This window comes from Agelaius phoeniceus, chromosome 1 (genome assembly GCF_051311805.1).
Source record: "Agelaius phoeniceus isolate bAgePho1 chromosome 1, bAgePho1.hap1, whole genome shotgun sequence".
Taxonomy (NCBI): Eukaryota; Metazoa; Chordata; class Aves; order Passeriformes; family Icteridae; genus Agelaius; species Agelaius phoeniceus.
In genome coordinates, this window is record NC_135265.1 from 129117647 (window position 1) to 129135145 (window position 17499).

Genomic DNA, 17499 nt, shown 5'->3' on the forward strand with positions numbered 1-17499 from the left:
TCAGTGAAAGGACACTAATCTGAGCCTCGAGATGAGCTGTTGGCAGATTAGCAGCTGGTTGATGATGCTACACGCCCCAGCAAGTTTTCTGATTTTCACAGCTCTTGTTCTCTTTCTCTTGTTTTTACCCACCCAGTGAGCTCACCCTAGCCGGACCTGCCTCAGGACAAGTTCTGGATGGGGAGTGCTGGGTTTTTACAGAGAATTGTTGCCTGTGACAAGAAGTTAGTAGCAGGCTGGCGTAAGTACCCTGAACAGGGACAGACTGCTGAACAGGGCCAAAGCAGCGGCACTTTACATCGGATGGAGACGAGTTTCTTAAGGAAGAGCCCGACCCGGGCCGCGGGCACCCGCGCCGCCGGCCTGGCTCCTTCGCCTTGGTTTCCCAGCTGCGCACCTGAGCTCGCAGCACCCACCGAGCTGCGGAGTTCACAGTCGGTGGTGCGTGCGGCATTGGTTCACCAGGCGGCTGTAATTCCCTGTGTCACAAACCAAGCGCAGAGCAGCCGCCACGCCGCCCTCACCTCCTCCGGCCCCGGCCCCGGCCCTGCCGCGGCCCCGGCGCGGGGCGGGGCTGGCGGTGCCGCCGGGGCGCGGTGCCGCCGGCAGAGGGCGCTGTGGCGCCGGCGCTGTGGCGCCGCCGGGCCTGGCTCGGCTGCGGGCGCAGCCAGCGCGGCGGGCACGGGCCGGGGCCTCCCCGGGAGCCCCGGTAAACTCTGGCACCGCTTTTATAGCAGCTTTATAGAGCCAGCCCCCGGCAGGTTAAAAAAGATATGGAGTACAGGTATAGTCTGTGGAACAGTTCTAACCAGAGGTGTTATTTAGGCAACATTTTTTTTATCAGGCCCGTGTAGGATTTAGGACATCATGGTTTTAATCAGAGGGAGAGTCGATTTCGTTCGGATATAAGCGAGAAGTGTTTTGCGATGAGGGTGGTGAAACCCTGGAACAAGCTGCCCAGAGATTTCCCATGCCTGGAAACATTTAAGACCCTGTTTGATGGGGCTCTGAGCAAGGTGGTATCCCTGCCCATGGTAGGGGAGCTGGAACTACAGGACTTTCAAAAGTTTCTTCCAACCAAAACAATTCTGTGATTCTATTATCTATTATGATGTACAGATCATAGTCGTGCATACTGATACTTTTCTTCTCCTGCGGTGGCCCAAGAATCAGTGACTCCTGTTCTACAGGCACAGCTCCATATCCAGGTTTGCACATCTCAAGTGTTCTGTTGTAAACACTTGCTGTGGGCTGATCAGGCAGAGGTCTTCCCTCTGCAATAGAGATCTGGCTGGTAGGCCCTGTGTGCTTGAATTAATGGTTATGTTTTCCTTAAAGGGGTCGATTTGAGCTCTAATATATGAACCTTCCCAGCTCTATATTTGTACTGTCATGAAAACTGATTTTCAGACTAAAATTCTTTTGGCAGCAATTTTTCCAAGATTATTTACACATTTTAAGTGAACTCTACACTAAAGCACACATTAGTGCTTCTGTGCAGCAATGCTCCAACATTACATTTTCTAATTTTAAAAAGCTGGCTAACCCCCTTTTCTTTCTTTTTTTCATTAAAAGTCCATAAATTATTTTTGTGACACTGAACATATACACACACATACACATACATAAATCCATTAATTTTCATAATTTTCATTTGCAGTGACATAAGTCTGTTCAGTAAATAATAATGTGGGTCATAATCTTAGCATAATGGCATCAGAATTGGTAGAAAAGGATAGCTGACTGTAACTTTCAGCCACTCTTCTGTTGTTCAGCCTGTTGTTTCTTTCTGGGGTCAGGCTCTGACCATAACACTGTTTGCCCACTGAGATACCTCCTGCTGCTGCTGCTGCTGAGGGATATTCATCACTTCTAAAATTATCTCTGTTCACAACTCTGCTTTGAAAACTGCTTCTACTTTGCAATTAAAAGCTATTGTTGCTAATAGTATCTGGATCCTGCACAGCACCCTTAGTCCTTTGTAGGTGTTTAGATATGCGTGTACCTTTTTCTAAGAATAACTAAATCACACTGGGAAAACACTCTTCAAAACACTGCAAGCTGCTGTATTATTTGTCTGCTCCCAAGTTTGTTAAAAAGGAGGTCACAGGTCTGCATGTCAGCATTTGGTTTTGGAAGTCTGTAAGTTCCCTGATCCGTGAAGCTTACCTAACTATGCCCCACTTGTCCTTTCCAGTATCTGTCATCATTTATCTCACTGACCATTCTGGTTGCCAGGAGGGAGAGGTAAACAGAATCTTGTCTATGTATTGCTCTACATTCATTCAAACTGATGGGCACTACAGCTTTCCTCATCTCTGTTTTCACATTGCAAATACTTCTGAGGGGCTTTTGCATTTTATTCTTCATATAATCAGAGAATGTCCTGGGTTGGAAGGGACCCCCGAAGATCATCTAGTCCAGCTCCTGGCTCTGCACCCAACAACCCCAAATACCACAGCATGTGCCTGACAGCATTGTCCAAACGTTTCTTGCCAAACCCTGGCAGGCATGGTACTGTGGCCAGTTCTCCAGGAAGCCTATTTTAATGCTTTCTCTTACAAATATTGCAACTTGAAGTAACTTTAATACTCCATACAGGCCTAAAAGACTTTTTAAACTAAGTTAGAAAGCAGAAAAAAATGGTATGGATTTGTGTGAGAGATAAAATAATGTTTTGCTTCAGCCACTGTTTCAGCCATAAGAATGTGTACTTATGTCATGCAGGCAAAGGTGTAGCTAGCAGGAGGCCAGGCCTCCTGGATATGGAGGGGAGAAAAAGAGGAGTGAAATGATGCTTGTTACTTCAGAGTCCCTAATTCTGAGAGGGACAGAAAGGGGAGGGGAAAGGAGGCATCAGTTTGAAGGTGGTAGGCAGTGGAAAGAATGTGAATTCCTGAGTAGTCAGTCAAAGGGAAAAAGGGACAGGGACCCCACAAGTTGAGGAAGTGTCTAAAAGTTTGTGCATTTTAGAGAGTGAGGTTTGCCTCCTTAGTGAGATTGACTCAGCTTACTTGTTGATATCAATGAATAGTTTTGCTTTGATGACTTTGTCCTCTTTCAGTTTTGTAAGTGAATGACTATTTCTCACAGCTGGAGGGATCATCATCACAGACAAAGTAAATTGAAGGGATCAGAAACAGCAATCTCTTTCAAAGAAGCTGCCTTTACTCCTGAGAGTGGAGGAAAAAGAGAGAATCCCGTCCTTCAGGTGATTACTACTGGTTTTCTCATTAGCCCAAGCTCAAAGATTCATCTGCAAAACCACAGGGGAATGTTATAGTGAGGCACTATAAGAAGGAAGGTGATAAAAAAGAAATTTGTGTATGTGAGACTAACTGCCAGCCCTGGACTACTTTTGAGATAGGGAACTCTTGGTAGGGATGGGATAAAATATTTCATTTCAGATTTCAGTTTAAGCTAATATTGATAAATGCTCTGATTTTTGTTGAATTCAGAATTGCTGTCTTGAAAATAAATAAAATAATAGACATGAAATTAGAGAAAAAAGCCTCATTTTTTTCCTCCATACAACACCAAATTGAGTTGCAGTGTTGATCTGCTGAGGAAATGAATGCTCTTCAGAGAGGTCAGGACAGACTAGATCAGTGGGCTGAGGCCACCTGTGTGAGGTTCAACAAGGCCAAGTGCTGGGTCCTGCACTTGGCTCACAACAACAGCCTGGGGACAGAGTGACTGAAAAGCTTCCCAGTGGAAAAGGACCTGAGTGTGCTGGTTGATGGCAGCTGAACATGAGCCAGCCTGTGCCCAGGTGGCCAAGAAGGCCAATGGCATCCTGGTCTGGATCAGCAATAGTGTGGCCAGCAGGGCAGGGATTGTCCTCCTGTACTGGGCACTGGTGAGGCCTCACCTTGAATCCTGTGTCCAGTTCTGGGCCCCTCAGTTCAGGAAGGACAGAGTGTGTCCAGAGAAGGACAACAGAGCTGGTGAAGGGCCTGGAGCACAAGTCAGGAGCAGCTGAGGGAGCTTGGGCTGTTTAGCCTGGAGAAAAGGAGGCTCAGGGGTGACCTTATCACTCTCTACAAGTACTTGAGAGGTGGAAGTCAGTCTCTTTTCCCAGGTAGCAAGCAAGTTTGAGAGGGACTGACCTCCTTGGTTTAGACTGGGTATTTAGAAACATTTCTTCCCTGAAAGGGTTGTTATGCTTTGGAACAGGGCTGCCAGGGAATACCCTGGAGGCATTTAAAAGACATGTGGATGAAACACTTAAGGGCATGGTTTAGTGATAGACTTAGCAGTGCTGGGTTTATATTTGAACTCAATCTTAGAGGTCTTTTCAAACCTAACTGGTTCTGTGACTCTACAAATCTACCAGAAACAAACAAAATTGTTTTAGTCAATATCTTTTCTTTATTTCTTTAAAGGAATAAGGAAATTTATCCAAAACAGTGCATCCCTTACATATATTTTTATTTATTTATTTATATATATATATATATATATATATAATTTATTAATTAGGAAGCTGGGAGGGGTAGCAAGCCTAGCATTGGAAAGGAGGGCGATGTATAACTCTGCCATAAGGCACAGAGCAAGTCAGGAATATGACACTAGTCTTAAAAAATCTGAATTGAAAAGAAAAAAAAAGGTGAACTGTTGATAATTCTTCAGAATAGCCAACTTTCTGTAGCATCAGGTTCTCAACTACATTAGATGGGAAATGGTCTCTTCTCTGCTTTGTTTTTTAACAGGGCACTTTGATGAGAAATTGTACTTACTCTTGCAATTTGACAAATCTTAGCATAGAGCCATACCAATGTTTAACTGAAGACTGGATCCTGTCAAACCCTTTTTTAAGTAGCTGTAGTCATGAAATAACCTGTTCTGCCTATAAACAAGTCAGTAGGGGCCCTTTTGGTCATGAATGCTCAATGCTTCTTACTTCATCCTTGTCTCCTCTTTGCCTGATTTCCTAAGTACCTGAATGCCTTCACTATGCATTAAGTGAGCTCACTGAGATTTTGTCATGTGTAAATCTTTCCATCTTTCATCCCTTACTCCAGGAAAAAAATATTTATCCAACTTGTTAATGCATGTAGTTATGAAAGGTAAGGAGCATTTGAAGCAGGGCATGCATGGTTTTGCCTTTTACCCATAAATTACTTTATGAACAGTAGGGTGGGGATTGAAGGATGAGAAATGTATTCCAAAATACAGAAATACAAAATACAATCTCCCAGATTTCTTAACATCCACAAAACCAGAATAGGGATTAAGCTATTGTAGCCATTCAATTGTTTTTCTGTTATATCAGCATATAACAGGAATCAAAGCATATTCAGCAGAACTGTATTTCTGTACTGACAAAAAATAGGACAGAAGAAAGCTTCAGAAGGGTAAAGACGTGTACAGAGGAAGGACATATGCAGAAAGAGACTACAAAACTGTTTTAGAAACAATGCTAAAAAAAGTTACTCTGTATGTTGCCCCAAAGTTCTATCAAATCATCTACTCACTCTGCCCAGCAGAATCATTAGGGAGCCTTGTGCTTCTTGACCAAGCCTCTGCTATGTGCTCTGCTTAGCACAGAGGAAAAGGATGCTATCCTTAATACTTAGACATTGACAGTTTAAAAATACACAAATGGCAGGGAAGTGTCCATCTAAGAGTGATTTTTTGAAGAAACTATGGGTTCAATGAAAGCAAATCACTTGGGATCCCATCTGGCAAGATGGATCTCAAGATACCTATTAGCTGGCTGCTCTCCCTGCCTGGTGGGTGAGCCACCTCCCTCCCAACAAAGCATTCCGTCGGTCTACTTAAAATGTGTGGGTAGTGAAAGCTGGCACACCAGCATCAGGCTGCTGTGAGCCTCCTCCCACTTAGACCCAGCTAAGTGGGCATTTTCTGCTGAAGGTGAGAATATGCCTTAGGGGAATTTGAAGTTCAGCACCCTCTTGGCCTGAAACAAGCGTGCACCTTACATGACCTGGAAAAATGCTGCAACCACTGGGGTAAAATTAAGCTTTGGGAAACATATTTCTCCTCCTACTGCTGAAGAACTGCCTCTGTGGGTAACACAAACAAAACCCACATGGTGAAAAATGGGAATGGCGTTAAGTGTAATTATGTAATTGTCTGTGCATTTTATGCTAAACATTCATTAGATTAAAAGAATAGAAGAACCCAGGGAACAAATTCTCAGTTCCTTTCCTGTTGAGCTGACAAGTTTTTATCACTTCTGATGCTTATTTTGGAATTTGAGAAATAAAAAACCCCTGTTCTTAGGCAAGGAAAAATTTAAGTGAGAAGTTACAGGAAACTTTAATGGTCATAAAATATGCAGCTTCTCAAATCTGGCTGACAAAATCACTTCAGCTGACAGTTTCCATTGTTAGGGATGTAATGGGTTTAAAAATATATAGGAAGCAAATTATAGGCTCTCTACAAATCAAACCCACCTAGCACATTTCTGTGGTATGCAGCAGTCATTTCTGCAAGTCTCTGCCAGGCAGAGACCAGGGTGGAAGGCATGGTATACCTACAAGAGGCTAATGTGAAATACTGGTGAGGTGAATACACTGAATTGCAGAAATACTTTGCAGGGATGTGACATTAAACTTGTAAACTTTTATCCTTCACTCACAGTGTTTTAAATTTATTCTTTTGGACCGCATCACCTGGCACATATTTTTGAAGGACTGTTCCGCATCCTCCCAAGTTAGTCTTCTGTAGCTTTCCTGGGATCTAGCCTGAAAGACTCACAGTTACCTTGCCTAGCTAGAACAGATTTTGTGTCACCCTCTCCCTTCACCCCCTTAGGAACCCCCTTACTGGTAGAGCACACTTGTTGCTGGGGACCAGCAGGAAGAGACCAGTGAGTAGCAAGAGGAGGCAACAGGGCAGAGTTGAATCAGATGCCAGAGGGGAGGCCCCTGGTTTCCTCAGTGCCTGCTCCCCTCCCTCTAGATACACTGGGGATAACAGGATCTTGTCCTGCTCCCCTCCAGGATTATTGGGGATACCAAGGGGTGGAAGGTGTGTTGGCATCTGCTGCACAGATGTGAGATTGTGAGTGCCCTCCTGACCTCTTTTCCCACTCAGTAGTGGCAAAAAGGTTGTGGCCGGCTTTGTGGCAATCATTTGCCATCACCACCTGATTTAAAGCTGCTATTCCAAATGGCACACAGGTCTCATTCTTTGTGCAGTTTTATTCAAAATGGCACTTAACTGTGCTGAGTGAATGCTGATGAATGATCTTTAATTAAAGTGCTGTAATAAAAAACATAGGACATCTGTGCCAAGGTGCTAAGTAATCTGTCTAAACAGATGTCTAATTTTAAGTTTGGTCATATAATTCAAAAATTACTTAAAATTTTCAAATGGGAAATAGGGTGGTTGCTTTTCATATGTGCATTGTATTTCTTTTCACTCAATGCAAATCTCAGTCTGCATTTGGTACTATTTGAGGTTCAGGAGCTTTTCTGTTCCTTTGGGCTTCCAGTTAAGCAGCAGACATGCCGTGTTGGAAGACCGAAAAAAATTCCCTCTTTTTTATTTGTGGTTTAACATCCTAGCATTTATTGCATCTAAACTACTGGAAAGAAATAGATGTGCAGACATCTACTTCTATGATAAATTTGGTGAGCAGAAAACATTTGGGATTGCTTGTGTTGCAAACAATCCTTTTGATAAAGAGACCTTTACTTGAACAAGCTGACCTTGTTAATGAGCTCTGCAGTGCTCCACAAGCCTCTGTTTTTAGTAGGGAGCCAACAGACTCCAGCATAGCCTGACTGCTGACCTTGAACACACAAAACTGCACATAATCCTAAACTCCACATGGGAGAGGCAAGAGACAACAGCCTGAGCTTTTCTAACAGGTATCTTCTACAAAACATAAAGTGAGATTTGATTCTACAAGAAGTTAGCTAAAAAAAACCCCAACATTTATTTCCAGGAATGATCAAGCTGATATTCACAAGCTATATCCACATGCTTGCATCTTTTCACTCTGTTTATTTTATATCCTCTCTGTAAAAAGGAAGTTCTAAATCAGTATAATTGCTGCTTCTCCTGTCACTAGTATCCACTAAAAATGAGATGACACCTTTCACCTTCTCTTTACCTTTAAAGCTCTCTCTCACCTTCTGCTTTAGCCTTGGTATCACAACTTGTCTTGGGACGAAGTGCCAGCACCAGTAGGATTTGGCTGAATGTCAGAGCTCTGGAAACAGTTGACAACCACCTGGGCACTGGGAGAGCATGGGGCACCTCAGGCAGCAAGGCACACTTGGTGCAGTTTCACTAAAAGGTTTCTGGGATAAAGCCCCATTCTAAAAGTAGCTTTAATTAAGGTTTGTCACATTCTGTCAAGGTTTTCCCAACATTTGGAGAAATAAAGGCATATTTTTATTGTCCTTCCTGATGGCTGAAGCTTACCCCAGCTAAAGCTTGTCACTCACTACCCTACAGGGAGATAAGCATGAAGAAGGTTATTTATTAGAAAAAAAAAACACAAGGAAAAATAGAAGGGGAAAGTCCTCTAAGCAGGGCAGTGTTACAAACCTAAACTATATTGAGAGGTAGAAGGGCCAAAAGACTTTTTGCCTGCCAGTTTTTATGTGAGATGGGTAGCTTTTTCCAAAGGGAAGAGCAAATGGCCCTGACACTGACCCCAAGCCAGTGGCCATTGGAGACATAATCAGAAAAAAAAAAAAAGAAAAAGGAGAGGATATAAAGCTTCTTATATTCTTGAGGGGAAGTGATTTTACTCCAGGGATAGGTGGAAGGTGGGAATATAAAAAGTGCTGTCTGTGTGCAGTGAAAAAATTCAGAAAATGTTCAGTTGTTAGAAAGGACAGAAAAGGCGTGTGTGGATGATCATGGGGAGATAATGTAGGAAGTATGTGCAGAATCCTGTGTACATCAGGAAGGCAAATAAATGCAGGTGTGTGGAGAGAAAGACATTCGGGCACATGAACCCCAGTGAGAAGCTGGGTGTGGGGAGAGGGGCAGGAAAGAAATTAGTGGGACCAGGAAATGCAGACAAGTCTGGAAGTTGGAAGAATTTGCATTCTGTTCCCAATAGGCTGAGTGACCCTTGGGTCCTCTGCATGGGTTAAAAGGTGGAACTAGTCTTCTTCTAGACTACAGCTTAGGTATACAGGTACATAGCTAGGTTGTCTTAGATGCATTCTTCTCCTGTCTGAAAATTGTTCTTTGGTATCCCGTGTTTCCTGGCATGCAGCAACCTGGCAAACTGTAATTTCTCAGGTATTCCAGCCTATGTGCTGTGTGCTCCAAATCCTAAGCAACACCACTGTGGAGTGAATGCCAGCAGAAGAAGCAGCTGTGCTGCTGTACATGAACTTTTCTGCACAAGCAGGAGATGCAGGCTCTCCCAGTGCATCTGAATTCACACGAATTCAGGGTGCGAACAGTGGGGGTCAGTATGAAGTTATGCGGAGGCACCACACAGCCTGTGCCAGGCAGTCTTTACATATGAACCTTTAAAAAGGGCCAGTGTTCCCTTGTTTTACTAAGACTTTCCAAGGATTTTTGTTGAGAGATGGAGAATTAACTCATACTTCTGGCTGCCAGTCAGGTAGGTCTTAGGAAAGCATTGGTGAGGCACACAGCAAAAGCAGCGTGTCCAACTTAATTCTTTTCTCCTTTAGATGGCGTGACTGTGGTCACAAGGGTTTTCAGGATGAAGAAGAGACGAGAATGTTGACTCCATGATCAGAAGGCTTGATTTATTTTTTTATGATATATGTTACATTAAGACTATACTAAAAGAAATAGAAAGGAAAAGGTTTCTTCAGAAGCTAGCTAAGCTAACAATAGAAAAGAATGAATAACAAAGATCTGTGTCTCAGACAGAGCAAGAGCCAGCTCTGCCATGAGTGGTCAAGAAATCCAAACACCCACAGGAGACCAATCACGGGTCTACCTGTTGCATTCCACAGCAGCAGATAACCATTGTTTACTTTGGTTGCGGAAACTGCAGCTTCTCACAAGGAAAAATCCTAAGAAAGGATTTTTCATGAAAGATGTCTGTGACAAGATGGTCCTAAGACATTTTTCTGTCTTGCCTTCATGTGGGGATTGGTTATGTCCTATTTCCTGCCCTCTCTATAGTCATGCTCTGTGACCTGCCACAAAATAACAACAAAGAAACCCCTCCAAGGAAATAACTGTTGCACCAAGCAAGTAGCAGCTCAGAAGATCTCTGCATTTGGTAGGAATCAAAGATGGGAGGCAGAGACTGGAGGAGCAGATGATCCAGCAGGATGGGAAGACAGACCCTGCAGTCAGATGGGTGGGATGCCCCGAGGGCCATCTGTTTTGCTGTCCTGGCTGGGCTGATGGAGCCCTGGAGCATAAGTGTAATAGCTGCCTCTGATTTATGTCTTCAGTAGCAGAAGTGCTGGGCAGCAAGGAGTAAGTGTCCCTGCATGAATGGTTTCTAGAAGGCAGATGCCGAGGAGCAGGAGAGGGAGAAAAGCTGTGATCTGATTTAATTGTGGCACTGACCCTGTCAGGATGCGGGAGTGGGCAACCTGATGTATTGTGTTACAGTTCTACAGAAAGCAGCTTGAAATTTCCTTAATCAGTCCTGATACTAATGGAAACCCGGTTTCTTGGAGTTGCAAGCAGTTCCACAAATGGGCAGCCATCTCTCCTTCCATTACCATGTCCTAAGGCTACATGCTTATGAGATCTGTAGGTTTGAATGGATCTTTGTAAATATTCATCTTCTGGTCTTTAAGCTATATCAGTCTTTATCATGTGAGGACTAATTTACAGTAATTTCATGTAATTCCTGCAAATATACTTCTGCATTTTCTATGGTCTCCACAGACTTTTTTACAGCCTTCAAAGATTTACCTCAGTTGTAGCTCCCTGCTCCCTGATTAAAGCTTGGCTTCTAGTGAGATGACTCTATTCCTTATTTACCAGAAGGACCAAAACAAAGGAAAATATAGCAAATGCCATATTGATCTAGTCCATTAGTGTTGCAGCTTAGCATATCTAATTCTCAGAACAGCAAGCTTTCTAGAGAAAGAAGGATTTTTCCTTGTTTATGTTGTTTCTAAAACAATGAAGTCCAAGTCCTTGATGTGTGCTGTATTAAAGACTAATAGTACCTTTTTTTTTTTTTTGTGGTAAAGAGAATGAGGCAAACAAGAAGGAGATGAAGCTCTATTTCTAAGGGCAGTGCAGAGGAAATGGCTCAGAGGAACATTCCATGGTCCAGTGCACCTGAGTTTGTAAGTAATATAAATGATCTCTTACAGGCGTCTTTGTCTTTGTGCACACAAGTGCAGGACCAGCATCCAAGAAAAAGAAACCGTAGGCTTAGGTTAAGGAATGGTGAGCACAAAAAAAGAATAGGTCTCCTGTCCCAGAAAAAATACCCTTCACACTGCTGCAAGGATTTGTGCTTGGATATCTGCCATTTCTAACCTAGGTGAAAGGATTCAGACGAATGTTCCAATGTGAACTGGTTAAAATATTAAGACTAAAGTGTTTCAAAAGCAGGATAAGCTTTGTGTGTATTAGCTGGAGAGGAGGTGATATGTGGAACAAATGGATTTTCTGAAAATACTTTCTGGGAGCATGATGTAATGGAGTTCCAGGAAGGAGGCAGATACCTTGTTTAATTAGACACTCTTTGTCTCCTCAGTTGTTTCCTTTCCTATTGGTTATTTTTCTCAGAAATTAATGCAGGAATTAACTAGAACAATGTAGGGAAAAAGCGACACTCATGAAAATCAAATGCTGATTGTATTTACATAAATGCATGGGCAGAAAGGTTTATGCACAAATGTATGTTAACCACTTTGCAATATCTCTGTTTTTCCTCTTGTTTTTTAAGAAGTTATAATTTAAGCAGCAAAAAAGTGTGACTTCTTACATGCAATTCTGCTGACTTTTTTTCCTAAGTGGAGGCAGTTCATCATGTGGTTTGTGTTTTGTACAAATGCGGTAAGTATTTATGTAGCTCAAAGACTTTCCTGGTAACTGAAAGTCACGTTTGTGCAACTGACAAGTCATAACATGCTCTTGTTTTATTTTTACTGGGTCCTGAGGATATTTAATCAACAGTGTAGTCTGAACAAGTCTAGAAAATTAGTGTTGTTAATTAATAACTATTTATGTTGCAAAGATTGAGATGTTTCCAGTCAAAATAAGTAGAAGACAATTACATAGTGTGAATGTTTTCCTATTTCAAAACTATAAATATTTTCCTACTGATCTGGTAAATAAATGCCATCAAGCCATTCCTCATAATTTTTTTTTTCAGTCTGCGGTTGTTTCTGTTTGCAAACTATTAATAAAACATATTTAGATCTGAGAAATTTTGGACATGTCAGCCCAAGGCTTCTTTGCTCTGCTTTGGCTATTTCCTCACTCTTGTTAATAAGGTTTCATGAAGTCCTGACAAATCAGATTGCATCTCATCTCTGGTCAGCTGAAACTTAAAAAGGGGAAGGGATTCTGAATATCATTAATGATAGCTGAGTAAGCAGGACTAACTCATATTTTTTAATTTAGCAGGTTAGCTGCTCAAATACCACAGTTAACAAACTTTGTGTAACTCCACTTCTGAAACCCTTCATGATTGGTTCTATAGGCCATTTCAAAACAGAGAACCAGGCATTCTCATGAAGCTATTTTAAAAAGCAAATATAGCTATGAGCGAGCAAATTTAAGGAAATTGAATTTGACAATAAATGTGGAAATTGAAAAGACCCTAAAATCAGCTAAAATATATTTATTTTCCTAGCTGTAACATTCATACTGTGCTTGCTGCTACCAGTGGTTTCTTTTTTGTATAGCATATATGCCTGACTAGTTGATACTAAACCATGGTCTTGCTATTACATAACTTCCTCATCCACCTTGTCCTGTCTTCATCTTGCCCTGATTTTTTGTTGTCTCAGTGTCTGTATGAGTGGTGCATTGTAGCCAGATGGGGGCTGCCTATTGACTTGTGGAACGTGGCTCCTGCTTGCTCCAGACATCTGTGTACACCACAAACAAAATAACTTCAACTACTGTACTCTACTATGTGAATTGTTGAAAATGAAAATTATCACAGAGCTGTAAATCTCAAATAAATTTGGAATGTCTGTACCACGTAGCAATTTGTAGTAATTGAGTATCTGTCCTTATTACTTGAAACAAGTTTCTTCTTTGGCAAGCAGCAAGGGATGATCCTTTGGAGGATGATTCTACATTAAGTATTCATGGTCATATTTTTTCACTACGCTCACGTACGATGATTCCAAGAATATTTATCCATTGAAAAGGAGATACCATGCTCTTAGGTGTGGCATTCACATTCTCTGAACAGAGAGAGACATAATTCTCTCTCTCAGTTTTTTCCTGGAGAAGCACAGAGATCAAAACAATTCTTATCTCATTTGCTGCTCCTGTGTTTGTGTCCATGTGGAATGTATTCTGGAGATTGTTTTCCCAAGGTGACCAATTGGAGCCACATGTCTGGGTCAGGACTCTCAGGCAGAGAGTCATGAGTTTTTCACTTAGCAGTTAGTAGAAGTTAGTGAGAAGTTAGGAAGTAAGTATGATATAGTATAGTATGTATCTCTTTAATATAATATAGTTTTAATAAAGTGAGCATTCAGCATTCCAAAACCATGGAGTCAGATGCCAGTCATTTCCCAGACATCAGGGACACCCTGCTTTTACAATACTTAGGCACTGGAACTTGTCTGCCATGGGGACACCTTGATAATTAAGGATTATCACCAGCTGTGAGCAGTAGCAGAGATGGTGTTTGCTTTGGATGACACTACAGAAGGCTGTGCCCTTCCTGCTTACATTGCCTGTGGCAATACTGGGAAGGTCACTATTGGAAGTGGAGCCACAATGTGAGGATGAGGACACATGTGGGCAGCCCAGGCCCACGGGAGTGCCCAGACCTTCTCTCTGGCAGCAGCAAACCAAACAAACTCTATACCTTCACAAGATTCCTGTGGTGATTCTGCCCCTTCCCATGATCAAAGCCCTGACGGTCCATCCTTGGAGAGGTAAAATTAAATTTTGCTAATGCCCCTGGGGAGCCTTAACCTGTCTCTCCATACTGCAATTCCACACTCCATAATTAAAATCTCTTTTTTATCCTCCTCCTACACAAAACCTTTTCAGTTGAGGACCTCAGAAAATTTTCTGCATGGCTTCTGTGGCCTGAAAAGTAGCACTTAAGGGATTACTACACTGCATTGTATTAAAATCTTATCCAGTATTGCAGATAATAAAAAAAATCCGGAAAATTACAATCTTTATAGCTGAAAACAAGTAGTGTTAAAAATAAAGTATGCATACATACATGTGTATATATTTTGATGAGTATGAACAGGTAGGTTATAAATTATATAATGTAACAAGTAGAAAAGCTAACACAGTACTTGATCTGAAAATGAGAACTAACCAACAATAAGATCATTGTAACTGTGCATTTTAGCTCATTTGACATGCTTGTTCAACTCACCCTTGTATAAATATTGTTGTATTGCATATGTCAGAGTTGAGAGGGCCACAATACACAGAGTATCACTGTGCAATTTCAGAAGGCTTTAGGCAACTACCCATACAGAGTAACATCATATCACTTCAGAAGGCTTCAAGTGTTTACCCTCCCTGTTCTTTAGCCCAGCCTTTTATACCCCTCATGTTGATCATTGCACCTGTGTGCTCTCTGTTCCCTTTGGTGGCTGGTCAGTGCACCTGGGCCCTCCATGTCTCATTGCTGCCAGTGCTGCTCACCTGCTTTCCACAGCTGTGCCCACTGGGGATGAGGCTCGGCCGCAGCCCCAATCCCAATCACCATAAACTGCGTACCTACACATATACAATCACCTTTAAAGCTAGTGGGGAAAGAATGTATTTAACTCCTAATTTGTAAATGACTGCGTGATTCTGACCTGTTATTAATAGAGGTAGACTTGATGTTAACTTCAAATTTGAGATATGGAACCAGAGACAGACACACTTAAAGGTCCATAATTGCTTGGAGTCAGGGATTAATTTGCTTACTAATTATTTCTCCAAGATCAAGTGGGCTAAGTAAATATATTAATCTTCAACACCTTGTTCTCTAGAGGATATATGCAATCCTTCAGCAATAATTTTAAATTTTTAAATTCTCCTCTTAAAATAAATACATGGTTTGGCCCCAGAAGGCAGCTAATGTAACATCATTTTATCATGAGGTCTTGGAAAACATTTGCACAACTGAGTATTTAAGAATTGTATATAAACTGAGTATTTAAGAATATGTTTCATATTTTCATGCTGAAATGTATGCAAAAAATTTTTCCATAATTACTGGAATCCTTAAACATCTGCATGAGGATAATCCACTTTCTTTTAAGATTCAGGTAGATGTCAGAAATAGAAACCTGGCTGAGCTGTGCCTCCCTTTGATCCTGTTGTCATAGAGAGGATTCCTTTCATAGAAAAGTTTTGGTGTCTGTCTTTGGAAGCTAATGACAAATTCCTCCTGGTCTTAGGGGCAGCAAGCCTTCACTCAGCACAGGCGGCGGCTCCTGGCAGAGGTGTGTCACCGAGTCAGAGCAGGGAAGGGATAGCCCAGCACCTTGGATCAGTGATGACTCTTTGGTGAGAGGATGAGTACTGAAATACCTTTGAGGGATCTGGGAGTTTTATTGTCATTGTTTGTAACTGGGTGTCAGTCAGTTAAGCTAGTAATTAGGTAGCAAACTGTACCAAGCTTTTAAGGCCCATCTGGAGCAAAACATGTAAATGGAAAAGGGGGAAGCACATTTAGCCTTAAAATTATCACCAGGTTTACTACCATCAGTGCTGCATCTCATCTTTATGGCTTTGCAGTCTAGGAAAGAATAACTGCTCGACTCTGGCTAGATGTATTTTAAATGTAATTACCTTGGTTGTTCAGCCCGTCAGGCCTAAACCAGATTTAAGATGACAAAGCATGGCATAGAGTTGTTTTCCATGGCAACTGTAAATATGAGCTGTCTATTGTAACTGTTCTCTGAATATACAGTTTTGAAGTGCTTATCCAAGCATATCTGGGATTTGCTACCTGGAAAGGGGTAGAATAAGGTGCAGGGTGCAGAAGGCTATAAATAAGGCAGAACAAGCCCTGAGGGGTGTAATTGGGTAAAACTTTTCACCTCACAGCTTCTTCCACCTGCTTTTATGGGTGCTGTAGTTCAGTGTTCAGTGTATCTTACCTGTATGTACTACAAAGGGGGATGCAGTTCATCTTTAATGAAGTGCCATGGGCAGTCCTGAGGAAAGCTGATGCAGAAGATGCTCTTTCCCTGGGGAGGACTTTGGCTGCCAGGACTCTTTCAGAGCACAGCAGGAGAGTGGGAATAGCAATAGGAAATTTTGGAGAGTAGCTGCAGGTCCTGTGCATGCAGTTGAAGAGAACTTGGAAGAGTTGGTCTCAGTTTTGATTGTAGGATTGAAGAATGCAGACAGCAGCTGGGAGAACCAGATGCACAAGGACACAGCTCAAATGCTATACAGCCATCTCAGGGCTATGTTCTTCCCATACTAAATGAGGACTTAGAGAAGAGTTTGGAAACTATCCTTTAATACATTGTTGACTGAGAGATTTCTGTGGGCCATTCACTTTGATGTGACAGGAAAAACTAAGGACTGACTTGTTTCCCAGCTATTGCCTCTGATGGAGAACTGATGAATGTCTGAGGTGCAGTGTTGCAGATGAAGATGTGACTGGTACCCAGTAGTATGTGCTTGATAAAATCCAGTCTAGAAACTGAAACCCAGAGACTTTCTTTCCTTCGTTATTTCTTTGTTATTGTTTGAGTGGTGAGGACAAACAATTAACCAACAAATGCTGCAGGTGGTGTACTACCTTTATTGTTTTTAATAAATCTGAACCACTTTGAGCTACATGGCTTTAAGTGGTTGCTTATTCAAGGATATTCTATAGCCTTGTCCATCAGAAAAAAAGATTATGGTCATGGTTCACTCTAATATGTGGAAGATTTTGTTGCTACTTAAAATACAGAAACAAACTAATATGTATCAAACAAGCATTGAATTTCCCACAGTGCTTGCCCTCAGTCTGGTGGGAAGAAGAAGAGACAGGAAAAAAGATACACAAACAAATACTGTGTGAACTAAAAATAGGATGTTCATAATAATTTTCAACTGGTAGAGAAGGGGCTTGATGAATTCCCACAGAATTGGCAAATGACATACATCACCCATTCCCACAAGGTCAGTGGGATGTTTCATCCTAATTCCTCCCGAAATCCACCCAAGGAAATAAAGCATATTTGGGGGGGGGGGGGGGGGGGGAGGTACAGAAAATGGTTTTTTGCTGCCTGGTGAGATTTGGTGAGATTTGAAGTAATTTCCTGCTCATGAACTTCCTCTACACAGCGAATCCTTTTCTTTCTGTGTGACTAGAAGATGCACATTGAGTCCAAAAAGAAAAACCAGTCAGGATGACTAGTTAAAATGGTATCTGCAAACTGATTTCAG